Genomic DNA, 25,710 nt, shown 5'->3' with positions numbered 1-25,710 from the left:
TAAACCCCCCTGTAATTTGAACAACAGCAATCCCCTTTTCATGTAAATGTCTCTGGGGTTTGCATCTTGATCACTTAGCTTGCATTACAGAACCAGACCATGGAAGGCTACTAAAAACAATTCTTAAATTATATATATATTTTAATTTAACCATTATTTAACTAGGCAAGTCAGTTATGAACAAATTCTTATTTACAATGATAACCCACTGTTCCCCGGTAGGCCAACTGCCTTGTTCAGAGGCAAAACGACAGATTTTTACCTTGTCAGCTCAGGGATTTGATCCAGCAACCTTTCGGTTACTAGTCCAATGCTCTAACCACTAGGCTACCTGCTACCCCAACCAGGGACCATTCGTGTCTAAGGCGAACGTGATAACCACTACACTACGGAAACACGTTAGAGTGGATAACTGACATTTTATTCTGAAATGTATATGTACATGAGTGCAACAATTTGACATTTTCACAAATATACTTTGATCTACCTAATAAAGTTAGACTTTTAACAGTTATTACTTTTTGGAATGATTTGAACAGGAAGGAACATCTCTGCAAACTTTCATTTTCAGTCAGTTCAAGGACTTTTAAGAGGGCAATGGAATGCAAAGTCATCAATGTACGAAAATAAAAAACTAAGGAAGGACTGGAAGGTTTTTAGGGTGTGGATCAGGTTCAAAACATGTCCATATTGCCCATGTCTCCATCTCCTTTGGCTTTCTTGTCTTGGGATTCAGACCAGGCCTTGTTGATGCTGTGCTTCATCTCATCAAAATTGTTGATAGTCATTTGATGGTTCTTCCCATCCAAATATTTTACAAGTAAAACGAAATACTTGTAATAGGAAACAATGAAGACACATTATACAAATTTAAACTTGGGCAGTGTTGATGAAGAGATGAAAGGGGATTGAAACATTTATCATTGTAACACGACAAAAGCATAGCCCTATCTCTCTAAAGTGACCTTCACATTTTCTGGTGCAATGTGTACTCGGTTGATGTACATTTAGATTTATATCTGCATTTACAAAACGCAGCAAGATGTTTCTTATGCTCTTTATATTTTTTCCTGCGTGGAAAAACTAAGAATTCTGCGTTAGGGCGACCCCTAAGTTCAACTTGCTAGTTATCTAAGTAAGTAGCTAAATTAATATTGTGTTCGAGAAGTCAAAGCCCTTTGGATGAGTTATCTGGACAGACGCCACTGCAGCTTGATTTCCTTCCGTTTTTTCTCCTCTCCATTCTGGTCCATCTGCTCCTCCTCCCTATCTTCTCTGAGCAGGCAGGCCCAGTTGCCCTAGCAACTCCAGACATGTAACAGTTTAGTGTGAATCCATTTTAACTGCACCCAACAAAGGATTTAATGTTCTCTAGCACACAACCCCAACACAGAAGACCAGGACAGGTAAGTATGCTCAAGGTAAGTTTTAGTTTCAATTCATGGGTTAAAATGGATTGGACCCCGTTTCCCCACCTCCCACAGCAGACTGTACGATTTCCAAGACTGTGTCCACAAAATAGACCCTCCCCCTTACTCCCTCAGGTAAATATCAAGCATGCAAAAGTGACACACTGCGAAATACTCTGATATGGCACTGCAAACAATATGGTGAAAGGCACTACAATCTCACTCTGGTGCGGCACACAATATGGGACCCACCCTTGGCCCTGCTCTACTCTGCCAACCCCTCAAATTACTTTCTACTGCTATGGGAYGAAATAGGGAGGGGGAAAGACAAGAGGGTGGCAGAACCAGATCCTCACAAAAATTGAAATATAAACATCTGTCTGGTGATACCCAGATCTGCACAACTCCCTGTCCTGGAGCGCGCATGGTCTGAGTCTCTGGCTTGGCTATATCACCGATGGCCCCATCTCCGATGCTGAGGGAGACAGACSGCAGGGAAACCTGCCGACAATAGTGGCTTCCAGTAGTGTGGCAAAATGGCCCAGAGAGAAAGAGTAGTGTAAGGTGTACACAGGAAGAATCACATCCCTTAGTTGGCTGAGCTAAAGCTCCTAGATGTGCGTTGTACCAATGCCTCTCTCGGTCCTCTGCTCCCCACAGCCCCAGTTCGTCGTCAGCACAGCTGCCCACTTCCTCACTTGAATTCACCACTAAGACTCTTCGTCCTGCAGACACTGGTCCAGTGTGCTCACAGCAAACACCTAAGACATGGACACTTGCATAAGGGCCCAATCCCCCCAGAGACATTCTCTACTCAACTCCAAGCATCGAACACCACAAAACACAGGGCTTTAAAGGAAATGACAGCCAATCCCCACACGTGCGTCTGATCACACAAGCTCCTACACCCCCCCGACCCCAACATACACACTTTCTCTGTAGTTTCTGTGTAGGTCTGCCTGTATAAGGTGCCTGTCCTTAGCTGCCATAAGGCACATTTTATTTATTTAACCAGATAGGCCAGTTGAGAACAAGTTCTCATTTACAACTGCGACCTGGTCAAGATAAAGCAAAGCAGTGCAACAAAAACACAGTTACACATTGTTTGTTTATCCTTAGTCAATAACACAATAGAAAAATGTATACAGTTTGTGCAAATGAAGTAAGGAGGTAAGGCAATAAATAAGCCAAATAGTGGCAAAGTAATTACAATTTAGCAATTTACACTGGAGTGATATGTGCAGATGAGGATGTGCAAGTAGAAATACTGGTGTGCAAGAGAGCAGAAAACAAAAACAAATATAGGGATGAGGTAGGTAGTTGGTTGGATGGGCTATTTACAGATGGGCTGTGTACAGATGGGCTGTGTAGATATGAGGGAGATATAAGTCTCCAACTTCAGTGATTTTTGCAATTCCTTCCAGTCATTGGCAGCAGAGAACTGGAAGGAAAGGCGGCCAAAGGAGGTGTTGGCTTTGGGGATGACCAGTGAAATATACCTGCTCGAGCGCGTGCTACGGGTGGGTGTTGCTATGGTGACCAGTGAGCTGAGATAAGGCGGAGCTTTACCTAGCATAGACTTATAGATGACCTGGAGCCAGTGGGTTTGGCAACGAATATGTAGCAAGGACTAGCCAACGAGAGCATACAGGTCGCAGTGGTGGGTAGTATATGGGGCTTTGGTGACAAAAACGGATGGCACTGTGATAGACTACATCCAGTTTGCTGAGTAGTGTTGGAGGCTATTTTGTAAATGACATCGCCGAAGTCGAGGATCGGTTGGAAGATCAGTTTTACGAGGGTATGTTTGGCCGCATGAGTGAAGGAGGCTTTGTTGCAAAATAGGAAGCCAGTTTTAGATTTCATTTTTGATTGGAGATGCTTAATAGGAGTCTGGAAGGAGCGTTTACAGTCTAGCCAGACACTCTGAATGTGGACAACTATAAATACCTAAGTCAGAACCGTCCAGAGTAGTGATGCTAGTCGGTCGGGTGGGTGTTCGTTTTACTAGCATTTAAGAGCAGTTGGAGGCCACGGAAGGAGTGTTGTATGGCATTGAAGCTTGTTTTGGAGGTTTGTTAACAGTGTCCAAAGAAGGGCCAGATGTATACAGAATGGTGTCGTCTGCGTAGAGGTGGATCAAAGAATCACCCGCAGCAAGAGCGACATCGTTGATATATACAGAGAAAAGAGTCGCCCTGAGAATTTAACCCTGTGGCACCCCCATAGACTGCCAGAGGTCCGGACAACAGTCCCTCAGAGTTCAGTGTGTCAAATCGATCTGTGAAGTAGCTAGTGAACCAGGCGAGGCAGTCATTAGTGAAACCAAGGCTGTTGACGATAAAAATACGGTGATTGACAGAGTCATAAGCCTTGGCCAGGTCGATGAAGTTGGCTGCACAGTACAGTCTTTTATCGATGGCGGTTATGATATCGTTTAGGACCTTGTGCAGCATCACTGCACGCTGAATGGCCCAGAGCAGACTATCCCCCAAACGTTTGGACACCTGGGACCAGACTGGATGGTCTTGCTGGAGAACAACCATGTACTCCAGTCTTAGGGGGAATTGAGGTGACTTGTTCCCTCCATTGTAGGAGTTGATCTGCTTTTTTACTCTCCGATGTCCACCTGACTTTTCTGGAGAGCTGCACAGCAATAGTTTGTGCATCTGAAAAACAATTGAAAGAAATGGTCATGAGAATCTTGAAGTTTGATAGAAATCTTTCATATAGTTCAAAACACCTGTGTGAATGACAATTAGATAACAACAGCAGTGATATGCCAGGGAGTGATGCAGTGTTCAACAAGACTGAATTGGCTGCAGTACCTGCATACTTTCAGACCAGGCCACAATAGAAAGAGCACTTCAGGACCAGCCTAGTCTGCAGACTTTCCAAAATTGCTGCAGTGTTGAGACCAGCATTCAATCCGGTCAGAAGACTTAATGTTGAATGGATTAAGCAGGTGAGGGGGGCATTCAGTCTTTGGGATATGTAGTGGAACGTGGCAGCAGGTGGTGATGATAAGAGTATAAAGTAACAGGGAGTAGCTATGCAGATCTAGTGGATTGTGGGACCAGGATACACAGTAGGGTATACGAACGTGTCAGTCATGACTGGTAGGGCTAAGCCAGACAAAGGGCTGTTTAGAGATGGGATAAAACCTTTGGTCAGAGATGTAACTACTTACGCGACTCGATGTTGCTCTGCCAGAGTTTCCACGTCTCTCTCCTGCCAGGTAAGGGACAACGTCCTCTTGTCTGTGAGGGTTTCCTTTATCTTACGGGTCCAAACTTCCACGTCCGACAGTGTGCTGCCTACGACATAATCACAGGCCTAATTAAATCTATTGCAGAACAAAATAAAACCACAGTGCCAGTTTTGCGCTGACTTCTACATGTGCAATGCCCACAAACTAGACAAACATGTCTTATGGAAAATGTTGGGAGTTTGACTAAAATATTGAATTGTCAGTGAAACCACAGCCCTTTTTACATCAGCAGTTGTGAAACAGCATCAAAGTGCTTTACAGAAATCCAGCCTAAAACCCCAAAGAGCAAGGAATGCAGAGGTAGAAGCACAATACAAGCGGTTCATGGTGTGCATGCTTGTCAGACTGATGAATAATCAGAACAGGAAACATTCATAGATGACCAGCAAGGCCAGGTAAAGACCATAATGGCTATAAAGGGTGTAAACACTTCAAGACTCTAGGATCAGATGGCTTTCATGTTTTAGGAAGTCAAGGTTTATGGGTGGGGTGGGTTGGGTTGTGAGGGCTAGTACCTTGCTGTTCACCTTCCCACAAATGGACCAGACTACACTCAATCATAGGACTGACAGAAGAGAAGTCTTCAGTCTATATTTGAAGGTTGAGAGTCTGATTCTCTCACACCGGCAAACCATTCCATAAAGAGGAGCTCTGTAGGAGAAAGCCTTGCCTCCAGCTACTGAAGCCCTGCTTCCAATTCATCTGATTGAATAAGCAGAAAAGGATCATTACATATAAACAAAAATGATGAGCAAAACGCATGGAATCTAACCTGGAATGCTGTCTAGTGCCACAACAACTCATCCTTTGCCTCAGTTTCCTCCTTCTGCTGACAGAGTTGTATTGCCGTTGCTATAACACATGAAGGTGAACATACATTTCATAGATTGTTTCAAATAGATCAGCATGTTCTTCGCAAAATTATATTAAAAGAATCCTGAACAATGTGTCATCGCAATACTTAACTGATTTCCTGTTATACATTGATACCTTGCTTCTCCCAGACCATGTAATAGAGGGCATCGGTGAGGGTGTCAACACGATGAGATGGTGTCATCTCTTTTGTGGTCTTTCAAATTTTCCAAGGTGGTAGAACAACAACCTCTCCATCTGTTCTCTGTCAGCAAGCGCACAACCAGTCACATACCTGGTACYATCAGTGACCTSACATTTAAAGTAAAATCAGAAGCCATAATTACAATGGGAGAAGATAATTAATTAAGGGACTAGGACAAATTACAACTAGCTGTTTCTTAACACTGTTTGGGCAACTGTCTGCAACTACAAAGAAGTGGTGTTTAACAGAATAAATTATAAAAAATGTTTTATTCATTACCTGACAGTTAGCATTATGAGCATAGGGTTGAAAAGCTGGCACTGCAAATGTGGTGTCCACAATCAGATCGGGACTGTTTTTCTAAATGGAAAAATAATTTAGTGTAGGAGCAGGTCTTTTGTGAATTTTTGTGTAAAACATTACTTATGATTACAAAGCAGGTATGAAGCAATCAGTTTCAAGCCATTCATAAAACCGTATCATGTAATTCATGAATCTCTTACTACAGGCTGGTGGTTAAATATTCAATACATTAATGTATTGTTATACCTGACATAGATTGACCTATCAATTCTTCCTGTAAATGAGGCTTCAGCTGGAAAGCAATGTCATAGTGAAGAAACGTTGTGATGTTTGGTCCCTGCATTGCTTTCAGGTCCCCAGTAGGAACACAGCATTTGCAAGCCTGAAATGACAGTTCAACATCAGTCATCATAGCCAATGTCATACATAAATAAAATACATCAGCTATACATCTGAAGCATCCAACCATCCACAAACTTCTCTCATCTCTTCAGGTTCAGGAACTTCAGCGGATGCTTGTGCCTGCACGCCATTCCAAACACACCAGTTACGTCCACTTTCTGGATTTTGGATCGCAGCACATCCTCGGCTTGAAATCCTGGGCACCCCTGTAAAATGAAGTGAACAAGCATGAGTAAACAACGTCCTCCATATTCACTAAGTAGTTCATTTGTATTTATTAGGGATCCCCATTAGCTGCTGCTCCTGGGGTCTAGTAAAATTAAGGTGTTTACACAATTTTAAAAACATCACAAATTTGACAACACATTGCGTGCCCTCAGGCCCCTACTCCACCACGACCACATATCTACAGTAGAAAATCTGTGTGTACGTTATCGTGTATGCATGTGTCTGTGCCTATGTGTTGCTTCACAGTCCCCGCTGTTCCATAAGGTGTATTTTTATGTGTTTTTAAAATCAAATTTTACTGTTTGCATCAGTAACTTGATGTTGAATAGAGTTCCATGTAGTCATGGCTCTATGTAGTACTGTGTCCCTCCCATAGTCTGTACTGGACTTGGGGACTGTGAATAGATTTCTTGTGGAATGTCTTGTGGTGTATGCATGGGTGTCAGAGCTGTGAGGCAGTAGTTCAAACAGACAGCTCGGTGCATTCAACATGTCAATACCTCTCATAAATACAAGTAGTGATGAAGTCACTCTCCTCCACTTTGAGCAAGGAGAGATTGACATGCATATGATTCATATTATCTTTCTGTGTACATCCAAGGGCAAGCCGTGCTGCCCTGTTCTGAGTCAATTGCAATTTTCCTAAACCCATTTTTGTGGCACTTGAACACTCGACCAGGTGCGACAAAACTAGGGCCTGTAGGATCTGCTTGGTTGATAAGTGCTGCTCTACCTTCTTAACAGCACTTTATTATGGACAGACTTCTCCCCATCTTAGCTACTCTTGTATCAATATGTTTTGACCATGACAATTTACAATCCAAAGATATTCCAAGCAGTTTAGTCACATCAACTTGCTTAATTTCCACATTATTACAAGATTTAGTTGGGGTTTAGAGTTTAGTGAATGATGTGTCCAAAATGCAATGCTTTTAGAAATATTTAGGACTAACTTATTCCTTGCTACCCACTCTGAAACTAACTGCAGCTCTTTGTTAAGTGTTGCAGTCATACTCAAAGCCAGTGGCATGTCATTAGTAAAGGTTGAAAAAAGTAATGGGCCTTGACAGCTGTCCTGGGGAATTCCTGATTCTACCTGGATTATGTTGAGGCTTCCATTAAAGAACACCCTCTGTAGCCATAATATAGCAGGGGGTGTAAAGCCATAACACATAMGTTTTTTTCAGCAGCAGACTATGATGGATAATGTCAAAAGCCGCACTGAAGTCAAACAGCCCCCACAACATTTGATCAATTTCTCTTAGCCAATCATTAGTCATTTGTGTAAGTGCTGTGCATGTTGAATGTACTTCCCTATAATCATGTTGAAAGTTTGTTTACTGTAAAATAGCATTGTATCTGGTCAAATTTTTTCTCTCAAGTTTACTAAGGGTTGGTAACAGGCTGGTCGGCTATTTGAGCCAGTAAAGGAGGCTTTACTATTCTTTGATAGCGGCATGACTTGCTTCCCTCCAAGCCTGGGGGCGCACAATTTCTAGTAGGTTTAAATTGAAAATATGTCAAATAGGAGTGGCAATATCGTCCTCTATTATCCATAGTAATTTCCCATCCAAGTTGTCAGACCCCGGTGGCTCGTCCTCTTCCACACTTTATGGAATTCAAAAGTACAATGCTTGTCTTTCATAATTTGGTCAGATATACTTGGATGTGTAGTGTCAGCGTTTGTTGCTTCCATGTCATGCCTAAGTTTACTAAATTTGCAACAGTTGGCCAATCGGTTGTGCAGCCAGACTTATTCACAATACCTTTTGCCTCATCCCTCAACCATAATTTTTTTTCAATTCCTCATCAATCCATGTGGATTTAACAGTTTGTACAGTCATTTTCTTAAATAGGTACATGCTTATTAGTAACTGGAATAAACAATTTCATAAATGTGTCAAGTGCAGTGTTTGTTTGCTCCTCATTACACACCACAGAACATCAACATTTCTTTACATCAACATTGGAATCACTACAAAATGCACTATATTAGGCCCAGAACTTTGGTTTTCCTAGATATGGCTACTTTGTGATCACCACATCCGATGGATCTGGATACTGCTTTCAAGCTAATTTCTGTAGCGTTAGTAAAGATATGATCAACACATGTTGTTGATTTCATTCCTGTGCTGTTTGTAACTACCCTGGTAGGTTGACTGATAACCTGAACAAGGTTGCAGTTTGGTTAGAGTTTGAAGTATTTTCTTGAGTGGGCAGCTTGATGAAAGCCAGTTAATATTTACAATCACCCTGAAAATATGCCTCTGTTGATATCACATTATCAAGCATTTCACACATTTTTTTATTTCACCTTTATTTAACCAGGTAGGCTAGTTGAGAACAAGTTCTCATTTGCAACTGCGACCTGGCCAAGATAAAGCATAGCAGTGTGAACAGACAACACAGAGTTACACATGGAGTAATTATCCATTATCCAGATACTGACTGTTAGCACTTGGTGGTCTATAGCAGCTGCCCACCAGAATGGGCTTTAGGTGAGGCAGATGAACCTGTAGCCATATTACTTCAACAGTATTTAACATGAGATTCTCTAATCTTTACAGGAATGTGGTTCTGAATAAAAACAGCAACACCACCATTTCTATATTTTCTGTAAATGTTATAACCTTGTATTGCTACCACTTTATCAAAGGTATTATCTAAGTGAGTTTCAGAGATAGAATATGAATGTCAAATGTTACTATGAGATATGCTCATGTTATTTATGTTAGTGCAGGGTGAGCTGCACACAGTGGGATTCCTCCTAGGGCACACCGCCTCAGTACTAACAGTATAAATCTGGTTCACAGGCACTTGATTACTGCATACAATAGCTGTAGGATCAGCAGAGGAATACAGGGAAGTTAGAGGGAAATAAATGAAGTTACTTACATTGTGTCTACCAACGCCCCTGGTGTAATGTACTTTTGTGGAAGCATTATGACAACTGCGTCAAAATGGTAGGGATTAGTCAAGTTGGGCTTGGGTCATTGATAAGTCATTGTCTCAACACAGCCTTATAATGCTGTGAAAGCATAGAGGAAAGCAAATTATTTGGGTGGATCCCATCCTTATAAAACGTGTTTTGTTTATCGAAATTGTCAACAAAAGTTACTCATTGAGCTGCAATAATCACGTATTCATGTAATCTGTTAAACTTTTTGGACAGAATAGTCCAACGCTAGAGACATATCAACAAGGATAAATGGGTTCTCCTGATTTCAAATCAAACCATTTAACTTCTCCAGCATTAGCCCAGCTGTTGGTTATACACAAACAAGTCACTCAGAAGAGGGCAAGTGAAACTAACCGATTGTGAGATACAATTCCTTTAAAACGATGATGCAAATAATTCATTATCCACAATTATTAGGGATACAGGGAATGGACATTTGCAAGGGTACCTCTTAAGGATCGGACCCTTTAAAAAAATATATTTAGCTAAAAATGACATACCCAAATCTAACTGCCTGTAGCTCAGGACCTGAAGCAAGGATATGAATATTTATGATACCAATTGAAAGGAAACACTAACATTTGTGGAAATGTGAAATGTAGGAGAATATAACACATTAGATCTGGTAAAAGATAATACAAAGGGAAAAAAAGCATTTATTTTGTTTTCATCTTTGAAATGCAAGAAAGGCCACAATGTATTATTCCAGTTTAGGCACAATTTAGATTTTGGCCACTAGATAGAAGCAGTGTATGTTCAAAGTGTTAGACTAATCCAATGAACCATTGCATTTCTGTTCAAAATGTTGTATTAAGTCTGCCCAAATGTGCCTAATTGGTTTATTAATACATGTTCGAGTTAATAACTGTAAACTCTCCTCAAACAATAGCATGATATTCTTTCACTGTAAATTAGACAGTACAGTTAAATTCTTGTAGATCTAAGCTTTCTGTCCATATCAGATGTGTCGGTCCTGGAAAATGTTCTCGTTACCTTCAACCTCATGCTAATCACATTAGTGCACTTTAGCTCAACCGTCCCGCGGGGGCACACACTTCCTCTAGAGGTTAAACCCTTTCGCTCTTTGGGAAGCATAGGTCCTTTACGCAGTTGTTTCTTCATGAATGTATCTGTAAATCGGTAGTATTCACTAAATGGATGATTGGTCCACCTAGCTTTACGAGAGCCCCATTATCCAGCGTGTGGTGGATCCAGACAGGCCTTCATGGCAACCGTAGCGCACCCACAAACTTTGACCTGTCTACGAATCCCATAGTTCAGCTGTTTCTGCCTCCCACATCTTGGATGAGGGGTTAGGTTTTTCAGAGGTTTGCAGTGGTATTGCTGCATAACATTACTACTGTTTGGCAAGGCAATGATAGAAGATCTATAAAAAAGACAACTGAGGTGGATCCAGATATCTCCCCTAAACAATTATGAACAACATTCAATTCAAAATATGACAACAAATAAAAATCTTAGCTTACTGAGACTTTACAGTTGTTCCTTAAATTGTTATCATTGAAATATCTGTGGACAGAGAGGAAAACTCAAATAAGTGGATTTGGCTATTTCAGCCACACCTGTTGCTGACAGGTGTATATATAAAAAAAAAAAAAAAAAAATCGAGCACACAGCCATGCAATATCCATAGACAAACATTGGCAGTAGAATGGCCATACTGAAGAGCTCAATGACTGTCATAGGGTGCCACCTTTCGAATAAGTCAGTTCGTCACATTTCTGCCCTGCTAGAGCTGTCCCGGTCAACTGTAAGTGCTCTTATTGTGAAGTGGAAATGTCAAGGAGCAACAACAGCTCAGCTGCGAAGTGGTAGGCCACACATGCTCACAGAATGGGACCACCGAGTTCTGAAGCAGGTTAAAATAATCTGTCCTCGGTTGCAACATTCACTATAGAGTTCCAAACGGCCTCTGGAAGCAACGTCAGCACAATAACTGTTTGTCGGGAGCTTCATGAAATGGGTTTCCATGGCCGAGCAACCTCACACAAGCCTAAGATCACCAATTGCAATGTCAAGCGTCGGCTGGAGTGGTGTAAAGCTCGCCGCTATTGTACTCTGGAGCAGTGGAAACGCATTCTCTAGAGTGAAGAATTACGCGTCATCATCTGGCAGTCCGACGGACAAATCTGGGTTTGGCGGATGCCAGGAAAATGCTACTTGTCCCAATGCATAGTGCCAACTGTAAAGTTTGGTGGAGGAGGAATAATGGTCTGGGGCTGTTTTTCATTGTTCGGGCTAGTACCATTAGTTACAGTCAAGGGAAATCTTAACKCTACAGCATACAATGACATTGTAGACAATTCTGTGCTTCAACTTTGTGGCAACAGGTTCAGGAAGGCCCTTTCCTATTTCAGGATGACAATGCCCCCGTGCACAAAGTGAGCTCCATACAGAAATGGTTTGTCGAGATAGGTGTGGAAGAACATGATTGGCCTGAACTACATATTAATGCCGATGATTTTGGAGTAAGATGTTCATACTTTTGGTCATGTAGTGTGTATATAGTGACTTTGGAAAGTATTCAGACCTCGACTTCACACATTTTGTTATGTTACAGCCTTATTCTAAAATGAATTAAATCGTCCGTCCCCCCCTCAATCCACACACAATACCCCATAATGACAAAGTAAAAATAGTTTTGAAACTTTTGATAATTTATAAAGAAAATGGAATATCATATTCACAAATGTATTCAGACCCTTTACTAAGTACATTGTTGAAGCACCTTTGGATGTTGATTTTTGCTCCGGTCTGGACCAAATCTGAACCAATCATAGACATCTATATTTGGTTCAGATTTGGTCCGGTCCGGCCTTAATTTGAACTTCCACAAACATCCGGCCTATATTTGGGSCAAACATAGAAGTTCAGATTTGGTCTGGACCGGCCTCGATTTAGCTCAAACATAGACGTCCATGTTTCACAAGTCTGGCCAGCACAGTAGAGCACAGTACACAGTAGGATTGGGCGTTAACCAGATATCCACCTTCATACCGTGCCTGTGCCATCCGTGGATATGTTATTTCCGTGCTCACATGGGGTGCCATTTTTTGCCCAAATGTAAATAAAGCCCCAAAAATGTAAATTACCAGAATGATGACAAAATGCTAACAAGTTTAAAGGAAGTTATTTGTAAGTCGCTCTGGATAAGAGCGTCTGCTAAATGACTTAAATGTAAATGTTATAGCGGATGCTAGGTAAATGCTAACGAGCACATGCAAACATTCCCGTGTGGCTCAGTTGGTAGAGCATGGCGCTTGCAACGCCAGGGTTGTGGGTTCATTCCCCACGGGGGGACCAGGATGAATATGTATGAACGTTCCAATTTGTAAGTCGCTCTGGATAAGAGCGCCTGCTAAATGACTTAAATGTAAATGTACTAGGACACAACCCAGCTCATAAGGTTATGCAACTATGTCAAAATGCAGTTTGCAGTACACACAAAACAAATATTAGGCAGCAGGGATCTAAATCAAGGAGGGGATTATCTCTGTTGCTGTTACCAAGAAGCTTGATCTTGCAAGATAACATTAGACACTTATCTGACATTAGCAAGTTAACAAAACCCAGCTGGAAATGATTTATTTGGATAGTTAACTTAATAGTTATAGGATTTATAGCTAGCAAACAGTGAATTTCATACAAGTGTAACTTCATCACCTCACTTAAGTTGTGCTGCAGGAGTGACTCCCCTTACGAAGCACACATATATCTTGTTGTGCTCCTTTGTAAACAAACACGTGACTGGCTCAAACCGCTGTTTTGGGCTAACTAGTACCGGTAAGCTTCATAAAGAAAGATTATTTAAACAGGCGAAATGATGAACGCGATCTGCTTTATTACCTAGTGCACAAGTTGACTGCAGGTATTTATTTCAAAAGCACTAATATTCAAACTAAGCCCCCCCCCAAAAAATGCACTTACCAGAATGCTGGCAAAAAGTACTAAGGAAGCCTTACAGACAACACTAACTAAATACTAACGAGTGCATTGTGAACATTTTGTACAGTTTCTGACCTAAACTCTACAAGTAGCTCAAAATCGCTACTGACAGTTTGTTGCACGCACAAAACAAATATTAGCCAGCAAGGCTCTTGATCCAGGAGGGGATGCTCTGCTGTTACCAAGCATATGCTTGGTTTTGGAAGAAATAAAAAGTAGTGCAGTGTTTCCGCTGCAGTCATAAAAATAAATAAAGAATTACATGAAACAATATTTCTGTGGAGGCACACTTTAAATGCTAGAACAGTCCACATTTAATTTGTCTGCATACAAAACTTGTCATGAATTTGCTAAAAGTCTAAAAACATGTTTTCACTTTGTCGTTATGGGGTATTGCCTGAAAAAAAACAATTTAATACATTTTGAATTCCGGCTGTAACACAAAATGGGGAATTAGTCAAGCGGTATGAATACTTTTTGAAGGCACTTAATGCATGTTGTTTGGGACATAATTCTTCAAATCAAATTTTATTTGTCACACGCGCCAAATACATAAGGTGTAGACTTTACAGTGAAATGCTTACTTAAAAGCCCTTAACCAACAATGCAGTTAAGAAAAATACCAAAAGAAAATAAGAAATAAAAGTAACAAATAATTAAAGCAGTAAAATAACAATAGCGAAGCTATATACAGGGGTACCTGTACAGCGTCAATGTGCAGGGGCACCAGTGTCGAGGTAATTGAGGAAATATGTACATGTAGGTAGAGTTATTAAAGTGACTATGCATAGATGTAAGTCGCTCTGGATAAGAGCGTCTGCTAAATGACTTAAATGTAAATGTAATGTAAAAGAGAGTAGCAGCAGCGTAAAAGAGGGGGRRGRGRGGGGGGGCAATGCAAATAGTCTGGGTAGGCATTTGATTAGATGTTCAGGAGTCTTATGGCTTGGGGGTAGAAGCTGTTGAGAAGCCTCTTGGACCTAGACTTTGTGCTTCGGTACCGTTTGCCATGCGGTTGCAGAGAGCACAGTCTATGACTAGTGTGGCTGGAGTCTGACAATTTTTAGGGCCTTCCTCTGACACCGCCTGGTATAGAGGTCCTGGAAAGCAGGAAGCTAGGCCCCGGTGATGTACTGGGCCTTACGCACTACCCTCTGTAGTGCCTTGCGGTCAGAGGCCGAGCAGTTGTCATATTAGGCAGGACTCTTTAAATCTGCGTATTCCCCCAAAGCTCAGCTGTCCTGAGTCTGCACAACTGCCAGGACCTAGGATCAAGAGAGACTCAAGTGTTTTAGTACTATATCTCTTGACACAATGATGAAAATAATCATGGCCTCTAAACCTTCAAGCTGCATACTGGACCCTATTCCAACTAAACTACTGAAAGAGCTGCTTCCTGTGCTTGGCCCTCCTATGTTGAACATATTAAACGGCTCTCTATCTACCGGATGTGTACCAAACTCACTAAAAGTGGCAGTAATAAAGCCTCTTGAAAAAGCCCAACCTTGACCCAGAAAATATTTTAAAAAACTATCGGCCTATATCGAATCTTCCATTCCTCTCAAATTTTTGGAAAAGCTGTTGCGCAGCAACTCACTGCCTTCCTGAAGACAAACAATGTATACGAAACGCTTCATTCTGGTTTTAGACCCCATCATGGCACTGAGACTGCACTTGTGAAGGTGGTAAATTACCTTTTAATGGCGTCAGACCGAGACTCTGCATCTGTCCTCGTGCTCCTAGACCTTAGTGCTGCCTTTGATACCATCGATCACCACATTCTTTTGGAGAGATTGGAAACCCAAATTGGTCTACACGGACAAGTTCTGGCCTGGTTTAGATCTYATCTGTCGGAAAGATATCAGTTTGTCTCTGAATGGTTTGTCCTCTGACAAATCAACTGTACATTTCGGTGTTTCTCAAGGTTCCGTTTTAGGACCACTATTGTTTTCACTATATATTTTACCTCTTGGGGATGTCATTCGAAAACATGTTAACTCACTGCTATGCGGATGACACACAGCTGTACATTTCAATGAAACATGGTGAAGCCCCAGAATTGCCCTCGCTAGAAGCCTGTGTTTCAGACATAAGTGGATGGCTGAAAACGTTCTACTTTTAAACTCGGACAAAACAGAGATGCTTGTTCTAGGTCCCAAGAAACAAWGAGATCTTCTGTTGAATCTGCCTCTAACCCTATTACAGGGGCTGAGTCACTGGCTTACTGGTGCTCTTTCATGCCGTCCCTAGGAGGGGTGCGTCACTTGAGGGGGTTGAGTCACTGACGTGATCTTCCTGTCTGGGTTGGCGCCCCCCCTTGAGTTGTGCCGTGGCGGAGATCTTTGTGGGCTATACTCGGCCTTGTCTCAGGATGGTAAGTTGGTGGTTGAAGATATCCTTCTAGTGGTGTGGGGGCTGTGCTTTGGTAAAGTGGGTGGGGTTATATCCTTCCTGTTTGGCCCTGTCCGGGGGTATCATCGGATGGGGCCACAGTGTCTCCTGACCCCTCCTGTCTCAGCCTCCAGTATTTATGCTGCAGTAGTTTGTGTCGGGGGGCTAGGGTCAGTTTGTTATATCTGGAGTACTTCTCCTGTCTTATCCGGTGTCTTTCTCTCTTTCGGAGGACCTGAGCCCTAGGACCATGCCTCAGGACTACCTGGCATGATGACTCCTTGCTGTCCCCAGTCCACCTGGCCGTGCTGCTGCTCCAGTTTCAACTGTTCTRCCTGCGGCTATGGAACCCTGACCTGTTCACCGGACGTGCTACCTGTCCCAGACCTGCTGTTTTCAACTCTCTAGAGACCGCAGGAGCGGTAGAGATACTCTTATTGATCGGCTATGAAAAGCCAACTGACATTTACTCCTGAGGTGCTGACTTGCTGCACCCTCGACAACTACTGTGATTATTATTATTTGACCATGCTGGTCATTTATGAACATCTTGGCCATGTTCTGTTATAATCTCCACCCGGCACAGCCAAAAGAGGACTGGGCACCCCTCATAGCCTGGTTCCTCTCTAGGTTTCGGCCTTTCTAGGGAGTTTTTCCTAGCCACCGTGCTTCTACACCTGCATTGCTTGCTGTTTGGGGCTTTAGGCTGGGTTTCTGTACAGCACTTTGAGATATCAGCTGATGTAAGAAAGGCTATATAAATACATTTGATTTTGATTTGATGCAACCCATCAGGATACTCTCGATGGTGCAGCTGTGGAAGCTTTTGAGGATCTGAGGACCCATGCCAAATCTTTTCAGTCTCCTGATGGGGAATAGGTTTTGTCGTAACCTCTTCACGACTGTCTTGGTGTGCTTGGACCATGTTCGTTTGTTGGTGATGTGGACGCCAAGGAACTTGAAGCTCTCAACATGCTCCACTACAGCCCCGTAGATGAGAATGGGGGCGTGCTCGGTCCTCGTTTTCCTGTAGTCCACAATCATCTCCTTTGTCTTGATCACATTGAGGGAGAGGTTGTTGTCCTGGCACCATACGGCCAGGTCTCTGACCTCCCTCATCGTTGTCGGTGATCAGGCCTACCACTTGTGTCGTCGGCAAACTTAATGGTGTTGGAGTCATGCCTGGCCGTGCAGTCATGCGTGAACAGGGAGTACAGGAGGGGACTGAGCACGCACTCCTGAGGGGCCCCTGTATTGAGGATCAGCATGGCGGATGTGTTGTTACCGACCCTTACCACCTGGGGGCAGCCCGTCAGGAAGTCCAGGATCCAGTTGCAGAGGGAAGTGTTTAGTCCCAGGGTCCTTAGCTTAGCGATGAGCTTTGAGGGCAATATGGTGTTGAACGCGGAGCTGTAGTCAATGAATAGTGTTCTCACATGGGTGTTCCTTTTGTCTTGGTTTGAAAGGGCAGTGTGGAGTGCAATAGAGATGGCTACAGACGTGAGTGCTCTGGGTCGGTAGTCATTTAGGCAGGTAACCTTAGTGTTCTTGGGCACAGGGACTATGGTGGTCTGCTTAAAACATGTTGGTATTACAGACTCGGACAGGGAGAGGTTGAAAATGTCAGTGAAGACACTTGCCAGTTGGTCAGCGCATGCTCGCAGTACACGTCCTGGTAATCAGTCTGGCCCTGCGGCCTTGTGAATGTTGATATGTTTAAAAGGTCTTACATCGGCTGCAGAGAGCATGATCACACAGTCATCCAGAACTGCTGATGTTCTCATGCATGTTTCAGTGTTACTTGCCTCGAAGCGAGCATAGAAGTTATTTAGCTCGTCTGGTAGGCTCGTGTCACTGGGCAGCTCTCGGCTGTGCTTCCCTTTGTTGTCTAATAGTTTTCAAGCCCTGCCACATCCGACAAGCATCAGAGCCAGTGTAGTATGATTCGATCTTAGTCCTGTATTTATGCTTTGCCTGTTTGATGGTTCTTCGAAGGGCATAGCGKAATTTCTTATAAGCCTCCGGGTTAGAGTCCCGTTCCTTGAAAGCAGCAGCTCTACCCTTTTAGCTTAGTGCGAATGTTGCCWGTAATACATGGCTTCTGGTTGGTGTATGAACGTACAGTCACTGTGGGGACGACGTCAGTGACTGTACGTACAGTAGATGCTAATTAGATAAAAATATTTGCCTACTTTTGGGATCTAGCTAATGATTAACCCAATAGGGTAAATGCAGATTGGCAACCCCATTCTTCAGCCTATTTATTTATAGCCACTATGCTGCATCAGTTGGGCTACAGGTGATAATGCTTATTGCTAATAATATTCCTGATAATATGGACCATGCATAGACTATTTGCATGGTCCAACATGTTGAAATAATATAAATAAATAATTTTACCATGTTATTGAGCTCATCTCTGGAGGAGGAAATTATATTTTAGATGGTGTCAGTATTACTTTCATACATTTTGAGTAGACTGTCCTTTTAAAGTCACTAGATCTGAGTTTCTCAGTGATTATAGATGAAAAAAATACCACGGGCCCCCAAAACCGCTACAAATTCTTCCAGAGGGAACACCGGGATAGTATACTGTATTGTACTCTACTTTATTCTAATGTACTCTACTGAATTTAACTCCACTATGCTCTAATACATTAAACTACTGTACCATATACTGTAATGTACTCTGTCCTGTACCACACCGTACTGTACTGGGTTTGAGTTTATTCTTGCTCACAGATAAAACTGAAGAAATGCTCGAATTTACATTTCTACTAATTGCTATACACTTATTTAAAATATATAATATGATATAAATACAATATTGAACAATTGAAACAGGACATTTGATGGAAATTTAAATATTAAAAGGTGATTAAAAAATATATAATTTTTGGGAGAACCATTTAAKAGCTAAAGTTATTAAACAGTCTGATAGCAGTGGGTAGAGTGGCGGTTCGTACAGACAGTTATACAGGGAAGTTCGTGGCTGTTTCTCAGGTGCCTGGTGGTGGAGTTAACTCTTTTTGGAGGGAGCAGTTCATTCAGTGGATGGTCAAGAGTGTGCATGTCCTTCACCAGATGCACTGCAGCCTGCTCTCGGCTGCTCTGCAGTGAGGGGAGCTGTGGTTGGACTGCTCAACCTCTGGAGATGATCCTCAAGACCCTCAACTGCACCCTGTCTTGTTGGGCCTGCTGCTTTTTACTGCATCCAACTAACAGCACTCCACCGTATTCCAGACAAGGCCTCACCAATGTAGTATAGACCAGATCTTCAGTGGGTAGGCCATTTCTGGCAAGAACAGTCAAAAAGTGCAGGTGTTATGAGGCCTTCCTCACTGACTACTCCCCATGTGTGTCACCACTGAGGTTAGAGGCTAGATGAAAACCAAGATACTTAGCTGTTACCAATGGTACTTCCTGTCCTCCTATGATCAGTGGTGCAGGTTGTGGATGGGCTCTAGAAAAACATATCTGAATTTCCATAGACTTTGTCCCATTCAGGAGCATGTTGTTGGATGTGGTCCACTCTTCCAGCTGTTTTGCCTCCAAGCCCATGGAAATTCCTCTTTGATGCTGGTTAATGGTATGGCTCGGGACAGCCCTACATCGTCTGAATATCCCGTGTCCAGAGTAGAGGTCGACCGATTAATTGGCATGGCTGATTAATTAGGGCCGATTTCAAGTTTTCATAACAATCGGTATTTTTGGACGCCGATTACATTGCACTCCACGAGGAGACTGCGTGGCAGGCTGACCACCTGTTACGCAAGTGCAGCAAGGAGCCAAGGTAAGTTGCTAGCATTAAACTTATCTTATAAAAAACAATCTTAACATAATCACTAGTTAACTACACATGGTTGATGATATTACTCGTTTATCTAGCTTGTCCTGCGTTGCAAATAATCAATGTGGTGCCTGTTAATTTATCATCGAATCACAGCCTACTTCACCAAACGGGTGATGATTTAACAAGCGCATTCACGAAAAAAAGCACTGTCGTTGCACCAATGTACCTTACCATAAACATCAATGCCTTTCTTAAAATCAATACACAAGTATATATTTTTTAAACCTGCATATTTAGTTATAAGACATTTTAGCAGGCAATATTAACTAGGGAAATTGTGTCACTTCTCTTGCGTTCTGTGCAAGCAGAGCCAGGGTATATGCAGCAGTTTGGGGCRCCTGGCTCGTTGCGAACTGTGTGAAGACCATTTCTTCCTAACAAAGACCGTAATTAATCTGCCAGATTTTTACATAATTATGACATAACATTGAAGGTTGTGCAACGTAACAGCAATATTTAGACTTATGGATGCCTCCCATTCGATAAAATACGTAACGGTTCCGTATTTCACTGAAAGAATAAACGTTTTGTTTTTTCGAAATGAGAGTTTCCGGATTTGACCATATTAATGAACAAAGGCTCGTATTTCTGTGTGTTTATTATATTATAATTAAGTCTATGATTTGATAGAGAAGTCTTAGCGGTGATAGGCAGCAGCAGGCTCGTAAGTATTCATAAGTAAACAGCACTTTCCTGCGTTTGCCAGCAGCACTTCGCAATGCTTGAAGCATAGCGCCGTTGATGACTTCAAGCCTATCAACTCCCGAGATTAGGCAGGCAATACTATAGTGCCTATAAGAACATCAAATAGTAAAAAGGTATATGAAATACAAATGGTAGAGAGAAATAGTCCTATAATTCCTATAATAACTACAACCTAAATCTTATCTGGGAATATTGAAGACTCATGTTAAAAGGAACCACTAGCTTTCATTTGTTCTCATTTAGGTATGGGACACACATTGACAATCTTCCAGGCAGCAGGAACAGTCCCTGCTGTAGGTGTTATTATCCATGTACAAGAACATTTTGAAGATAAATACACAATGCAGAGGATGAGAGTTTGAGAGGATGAGAGGACTAAAACCTAGAGGATTAACGATCAATAGGAGTTGGTTTTCAGTTCAACATCTGTGGGATGTCAGTCATGAACTCAGAGCGACGTGGGCCACGTTTTCATTGGTCGGTACAATGAGTCTGGAGTGGGATACTTGTTATTTGGCCATTGGCCAAGTTTTCCTGCAAGGACTTCTGATTGGTCAGCCCCAGGCAAGGGTGGGGGGTTATAAGTGGCATCCTGTCCTTTGTTCTGGAGGAAAAGCTGAGGACAGGGAGACTGAACATCTGACTCCCAGCATAACATCTTGATTTGTCCTCTCTGAATAAACACATTTTTCTCCCCCTGATTTGCTTTAGCAATTTATGTTATTATTCAATAACACAAACTTTAACACATGTGTGTGATGACAGAGGCTAGATCTTCTGCATGCTCTTTCAGTAGCCAGGCTGGAATGACACCAGAACCACACTCTTTACATGGGGCGAGTCTGGTCAGAGCTTGCTTTCTGGCCAATGCTGCACAGCTCAACCTGCCTTGTAGGCATGGGCAGGGGGAGATGGCAAGAGGTGCTTGTCCATGCCTCAGCAAAGAAGGCATTAAAAACAACCTGTATTCTCCCTACTGATGTTCTCTTTTGTCCCAGTCCTTTGTTAATGTAGTCCCACCATTCCTTAGGGCTTTTCTTCTTTAGGTCCTGGATTTCAGTTATGTAGTAGTTCGTCGTTGCTTCTTTGATAAGCGTTTGCACTGTGTTTCTGTATTTTTCTCCATTTCATTGTTTTACCCCATCTGTTGAAAATCTGTCTTTTCCTGATGGCGGCCTTTATACGTTCAGTCATCCAGGGCTTGTCCATTGTTGTGTTCTTATTTCTTATTTGGCATGCATACATCAAGTGCAGTTTGAATGCAGGAGTTGAACATCTCCATTTTTGCATCAATGCTCTCAGCCTCATATGGCAGACCAGTCAGTACTTTCTGTTCTGGGTTACCAGATGCCCTTTTTTCCGGTGCACCTCGCTTCTCCCTTCTGATGTGTTTGGGGAGAACAGCAGACATTTGTTATCACTGGATCTGAGAGGAGCATGTACAGCGAGGGTGTTATAGAGATTCTTCATATCTGTAATGATCAGATCTAGGATGGAGTCCCCTCTGGTCTTGTCTTTGACCACTTGTTTCATGTCTGGCTGGGAGTTTGTCAGCATCTTCTATGTTCTACTGTACTAAACTGTGCCGTAACGTTCAAACCTGTGAAACATAGCCTAGACGTCTATGAATCGTTCAGACTTGGATCTGGTCCACACCGAACAWATGTGTTTGGGGGCAGAGCCAAACATTTTGGTCATTCAGCAGACGCTCTTATCCAGAGTGATTTACCGCCAGTGCATTCAACTAAGTTAAATAAACAACAACATATCACAGTCATAGCAAATAAAAAGCTTCTGTAACCGTTACTCATTTGTAAGAAGAAAAAAATCTAAATATATATTTTTTAAATCAATAGTTACATATTGGGATATTATTTGACGATATATACCGTTTTGACAATATCATTATGTTATTTTTGTGCTAGTTGGCTGTACCTGCACCAAAGCTTCAGTATTTTTCGAATCGCAATACGCCTAAATATAGAATCGCAATACATATCGTGTCGGCACTTAAGTATCGTGATAATATAGTATCGTAAGGTCCCTGGCAATTCCCAGCCCTATTACTCAGAATGCTATTGAAGTTGATTCTGTATATTGAACTACTTTGAACATAATCGCTGCCAGTTTTAAAGCGTTTGGAAAATGTAACATAAGTGCATGTGATAGATGGGCACAATAAATATTTTGTTGCAATCTACAGCTGGCTCATCATTCCTACTAAGAGGAATGAACAATTATGATATATACTACCGTTCAAAAGTTTGGGGTCACTAAGAAATCCTTGTTCTTGAAAGAAAAGCAAATTTTGTCCATTAAAATAACATCAAATTGATCAGAAATAGTGTAGACGTTCATTTTGTAAATGACTATTGCAGATTGATTTTTAAATGTAACATCTACATAGGCCCATTATCAGCAACCATCACTCCTGTGTTCCAATGGCACGTTGTGTTAGCTGATCCAAGTTTATCATTTTAAAAAGGCTAGCATCCCAGTCGCCTCTTCACTGTTGACGTTGAGACTGGTGTTTTGGGGGAACTATTTAATGAAGCTGCTAGTTGAGGACTTGTGAGGCATCTGTTTCTAAAACTAGACACTAATGTACTTGTCCTCTTGCTCAGTTGTGCATCAGGGCCTCCCACTCCTCTTTCTATTCTTGTTAGGGCCAGTTTGCGCTGTTCTGTGAAGGGAGTAGTATACAGCGTTGAATGAGATCTTCAGTTTCTTAGCAATTTCTCGCATGGAATAGCCTTCATTTCTCAGAATAGACTGACAAGTTTCAGAAGAAAGTTTTGTTTCTGGCCATTTTGAGCCTGTAATCGAACCCACAAATGCTGATGCTCCAGATACTCAACTAGTCTAAGGCCAGTTTTCAATTGATCAATTAGCTAATCCAAGTATCATTTTTAAAAGGCTAACACAACGTGCCATTGGAACACAGGAGTGATGGTTGCTGACAATGGGTCTCTGTACACCTATGTAGATATTCCATTTTTAAAAATCTGCCTTTTCCAGCTACAATAGTAATTTACAACATTAACAATGTCTACACTGTATTTCTGATCAATTTGATGTTATTTTAAAAACAAGGACATTTCTAAGTGACCCCAACTTTTGAACGGTAGTGTAATTGAGAATGTACACCTTCCTAATATTGAGTTGCACCCCTTGGCCAACAGAACAGCCTCAATTTGTAGGGGCATGAAAGCGTTCCACAAGGATGCGGGCCCATATTTACTCCAATGCTTCCCACAGTTGTGTGGTGGACCATTCTTGATACACATGGAAAACTGTTGAGCGTGTAAATCCCAGAAGAGTTGCAGTTCTTGACAGACAAACCGGTGTGCCTGGCACCTACTACCATACCGTTCTGCCTGCGGCTATGGAACCCTGACCTGTTCACCGGACATGCTACTTTGTCCCGGACCTGCTGTTTTCGACTCTCTACCGCACCTGCTGTCTCTGAATGATTGGCTATGAAAAGCCAACTGACATTTACTCCTGAGGTGCTGACCTGTTGCACCCTCTACAACCACTGTGAATATTATTATTTGACCCTGCTGGTCATCTATGAACATCTTGGCTATGTACTGTTATCTCCACCCAGCACAGCCAGAAGAGGACTGGCCAACCCTCAGAGCCTGGTTCCGCTAGGTTTCTTCAGAGGTTCCTGCCTTTCTGGAGAGTTTTTCCTAGCCACTGTGCTTCTACAGTACATCTGCATTGCTTGCTGTTTGGGGTTTTAGGCTGGGTTTCTGTATAACACTTTGTGACATCGGCTGATGTAAAAAGGGCTTTATAAATACATTTGATTGATACCCCATGAAAAAGGCACTTAAATGTTGTTTTTCCCATGGCACACATACACAATCCATGTCTATTTTCTCAGGGCTTAAAAATCCCACTTTAACCGGTTTCCTCCCCTTCATCTACTCTGAAGCAGATTTAACAAGTGACATTATGGAATCATAGCTTTCACCTGGGTTCATCTGGTTAGTATGTCATGGAAAGAGCAGGTGTTCCTAATATTTAGTACACTCAGTGTATAGCAGTTTACATTTGGCCATAGAATCATAACCGAAAGTTACATATTTTCAATGTCTGTAAATTAGGTAGTTACATATTTTAAATATCTAGAAGAGACATGTTTACTTTACATTCGTTCATTAAAATAAAACTGATTTAAACTTCTGGAAAATACGCATGACATCTGTATAAGACGTATTTTCGACGTACGGACAATACATATTCTAACCTTTCATTCAGCACCTGAAATGTACGGGATGTCAACGTCTGGAAAATACGTATTTTCATTTAGCTTACTGGGATCTTTACTTTGGTGAGTTACTAAAGTAGATTGAAGCCAGTCAGTCACTTAACACATTTGGGGGAACAAACACATTTTCTAGGAAAGGATAAATTGAAATCCGCAGAGGCAACTCGCTAACGTTAGTTGTTGTCGTGCGATGGAAGAGAGCTAACGTTAGCCTTTCGTTAACATGCTAGCTAGCAACTCCTGTCTCTTGCTTCTCTTTCAGGCTATAAAGTCCATAATTGAAAGTCACAATAACACAGACATCTCACCCTGGACAAAAACATTAACAATAATTCAACGACATACCTGTTCAGGTGCACAAAACGAGGATTGAAAAACATTTACCCCCGCAAATGCAGTTCTACAGGCCGTCGCCATCTTGAAAATGACGTCTTTTTCTGTAGTGCTCGAAATGATTTGCACAATTACTAGCACCTTGCGACTAGGCGGGAGTTGGCTTGACAGTAATTTTCACTTGCCTGAACTTGATCAGGTCAGGTTCAGTGCAAATGCAATAAATTACACATCTCTAATTTTAATACATTAAAATTAGACGTTCATGACTCAAGTATGTTTACAAGTATCTCAGTGTCTAGAGAGAGAGGCACTATGCAGAACCCCATTTTCACCTAAGGATGGCAGTATTTGTTCATGGTGATGAAGTAATTTTGATGTCTCAGTCTGAATAATCTTAGGATGTAATCAGAAAGCATCTTCGATGTATTTGAGCGGTTGAGAAAACACACACACTCAAAGACTAGTCAAATCACTAAAGCTGAAAATCAAAACAGCTGCTTCTACACACACATCCATCCTCTGAATACAGGGGATGTTTTTGCCCCATCTTG

General features: G+C 42.0%; 1 long non-coding RNA gene across 12 annotated transcripts; it reads right to left on the bottom strand.

Annotated features, from left to right (window-relative positions):
* Window positions 1-399: 399 nt before the first annotated feature.
* On the bottom strand, window positions 400-25,260 carry LOC111956839 (uncharacterized). 12 transcript variants are annotated; one of them, XR_002876321.2, is made up of 7 exons: window positions 25,169-25,260; window positions 6,287-6,648; window positions 6,017-6,097; window positions 5,453-5,844; window positions 5,196-5,382; window positions 4,600-4,726; window positions 400-4,078 (listed from the first exon to the last, which is right to left on the bottom strand). It is a non-coding gene; the product is annotated as an uncharacterized lncRNA (long non-coding RNA). The 12 variants fall into 12 exon arrangements; XR_002876320.2 differs by having other exon boundaries at window positions 5,196-5,532; window positions 5,647-5,844; XR_011474620.1 differs by having other exon boundaries at window positions 5,647-5,844.
* Window positions 25,261-25,710: the final 450 nt, after the last annotated feature.

This window comes from Salvelinus sp. IW2-2015, linkage group LG32 (genome assembly GCF_002910315.2).
Source record: "Salvelinus sp. IW2-2015 linkage group LG32, ASM291031v2, whole genome shotgun sequence".
In the NCBI taxonomy this organism is placed as follows: domain Eukaryota; kingdom Metazoa; phylum Chordata; class Actinopteri; order Salmoniformes; family Salmonidae; genus Salvelinus; species Salvelinus sp. IW2-2015.
The sequence above is the reverse complement of the archived record's forward strand: the minus strand, read 5'-3'. Positions and strand labels throughout refer to the sequence as shown.